This window comes from Cucurbita moschata, unplaced genomic scaffold, assembly GCF_002738365.1.
Source record: "Cucurbita moschata cultivar Rifu unplaced genomic scaffold, Cmos_1.0 Cmo_Scf00001, whole genome shotgun sequence".
NCBI classification, from domain to species: Eukaryota; Viridiplantae; Streptophyta; class Magnoliopsida; order Cucurbitales; family Cucurbitaceae; genus Cucurbita; species Cucurbita moschata.
In genome coordinates this window covers 5,273,531-5,276,402 of record NW_019268517.1, presented here as the reverse complement: position 1 = coordinate 5,276,402, position 2,872 = coordinate 5,273,531, and the positions used below count along the sequence as shown (strand labels likewise).

Below are 2,872 nucleotides of genomic sequence, written 5' to 3'. Positions count from 1 at the left end.
ATAAGCTCTTATCTCTTTTAAGGAATTCATCCAATTCCTCATCAAATTCCCTCCACAAGTAGTATAAGCTCTTATCTCTTTTAAGGAATTCATCAAATTCCCTTTACAATAAGTCCTCTCTCTATGTGCTTGTGGGACATTACTTAGCCATAATGATATAATAATCCTTTTATAAGTATCTTTTCTTTTTCTCTCGTACCTACCTTATACATAACATGTTAAATTAATTCATACTTAAAAAAATAATTTCTCCCTTTTGGAGATGCGGGGTATCGATCCTCGTACCTCTCGCATGCTAAGCGAGCACTCTACCATCTAAGCTACATCCCCACAATTTTTGCATCACAAAACCCTAAATTTTCCGTCATCAATAATAGTGAAAATGAAGAAATATTGCTACCCAACATGTCATGAATAGGGAAAAATTGAAAAGAAATAATATATTTAATAATAGATAGTCTTATTTTTGGAGATGTGGGGTATCAATCCCCATACCTCTCGCATGCAAAGCGAGTGCTCTACCATCTGAGCTACATCCCCATGATTTTTACATCATAAAACCCTAAATGTCCCATCATCAATAATAGTGAAAATAAAAAAATATCAAAATATTAATAACAAATAGTTTGGTTTGGTGATGCGGGGCATCGATAATTGTGAAAATGAAAAAATATAATAACAAATTAAATACTTTCTTTTGGAGAGGCAAGTTATAAATCCCCGTACAACTCGCATGCAAAGCGAGCGCTCTACCATCTAAGCTATATCTCTACAATTTTTACGTCACGAAACCCTAAGCGTCTCGTCATGAATAATAGTGAAAATGAAAAAATATCGCTACTCATTATGTCATAAATAAGGAAATATTGAATTGAAATAAAATAGTAATAACGAATAGTTTCTTTTGGAGATGCAAGGTATCGATCCCCGTATCTCTCCCATGCTACATTCCCACCATTTTACATAAAAAAACTCTAAACTTCCCATCATCAATGATATGAAAATGAAAAACTATCCCAGCTCATTATGTCGTAAATAAGGAAAAATTTAAAAGAACTAATATACTTAGTAATTGTTTCCTTTGTTGATGCATGATATCGATCCCAGTACTTCTCACATGGGATGCAAACGCTCAACCATCTAAGCTATATCCTCAAAATTCTTACATCACAAAATCCTAAACATCTCGTCATCAACAATAGTGAAAATAAAAAAGTAACGCTATTCATTATGTAATAATATGGAAAAATTGAATAGAAATAAAATAGTAATAACGAATAGTTTCTTTTGGAGGTATGGGGTATTGATCCGATCCTCGTACCTCTCGCATGCTAAGCAACCAATCTACCATCTAAGCTACATTCCCACAATACTTATATCAGAAAACCCTAAATGTCCCGTCATCAAGTGAAAATGAAAAAATATCTACGCTAATTATGTCATAAATAAGGAAAGGTCTAGAAGTAAAATATTAATAACAAATAGTTTCTTTTGGAGATGCGGGATATCCCCTTAACTCTCGCATGCTAAATGAGCTCTACCATCTAAACTACATCCCCACAATCCTTGCATCATAAAACCCTAAATTTCCCATCATAAGCTACATGACCACAATTCTTGCATCATAAAACCCTAAATTTCCAATCATAAGCTACATCCCGACAATTGTTGCATCATAAAACCCTCAAATTCCCATCATAAGCTACATCCCGACAATTGTTGCATCATAAAACCCTCAAATTCCCATCATAAGCTACATCCCCACAATTGTGTATCGATCCCCATACCTCTCGCATGCAAAGCGAGTGCTCTACCATCTAAGCTATATCTCAAAAATTCTTATGTCACAAAGTCCTAAACATCTCGTCATCAGTAATAGTGAAAATGAAAAACTATCCCAGCTCAATATGTCCTAAATAAGAAAAAATTGAAAAAAAAAATATTTAGTAATCGATTCAATCAGAGATGCAAGGTATTGATCCCCGTACTTTCCACATGGGAAATGAACGCTCTACCATTTGAACTACATCCTTACAATTCTTACATCAAAAAACCATAAACGTCCCTTCATGAATAATTGTGAAAATGAAAAAGTATCTCTGCATATTATGGAATAGAAATAAAATATTAATAATAAATAGTTTCTTTTGGAGATGCGAGGTATTGATCCTCGTACTTCTCATATGCTAAGCCGTACCTCTCGCATGCTAAGCGAAGCTACATCCCCACAATTCTTGCATCACAAAACCCTAAATTTTCCATCATCAATAATAGTGAAAATGAAGAAATATGGCTACTCAACCTGTCATGAAAATGAAGAAATATGGCTACTCAACCTGTCATGAATAAGGAAAAATTGAAAAGAAATAATTTTCAATAATATATTTAATAACATAGTTTTATTTTGGAGATGCGTGGTATCTATCCCTGTACCTCTCGCATGCAAAGCAAGCGGTCTACCATTTGAGCTACATCCCCACGATTCTTATGTTACAAAATCCTAAACGTCTCGTCATCAATAATAGTGACATGAAAAACTATCCCCACTCATTATGTCGTAAATAAGAAAAAATTGAAAAGAAATAATATATTTAGTGATCAATTCATTTGGAGATGCAAGGTATCAACCCCGTACTTTCCACATCAGAAGTGAGCGCTCTACTATCTGAATTACATCCCCACGATTCTTACATCAGAAAACCCTAAACCTTCCATCATCAATAATTGTAAAAATGAAAAAAATATCTACGCTCATTATTTCATAAATAAGGAAAGATGGAATAATATATTTAGTGATAATGAAAAAATATCTCCGTTCATTATTTCATAAGTTTAGTGATCGATTCATTTGGAGATGCAAGGTATCCGATCT

The 2,872-nt window shown here is 33.6% G+C and overlaps 2 non-coding genes across 2 annotated transcripts; both read right to left on the bottom strand.

Moving 5' to 3' along the window:
- Window positions 1-257: 257 nt before the first annotated feature.
- Window positions 258-330, bottom strand: TRNAA-AGC. Its single transcript has one exon. It is a non-coding gene; the product is annotated as a tRNA-Ala (tRNA).
- A 137-nt stretch (window positions 331-467) lies between these two features.
- Window positions 468-540, bottom strand: TRNAA-UGC. The gene has a single exon. It is a non-coding gene; the product is annotated as a tRNA-Ala (tRNA).
- Window positions 541-2,872: the final 2,332 nt, after the last annotated feature.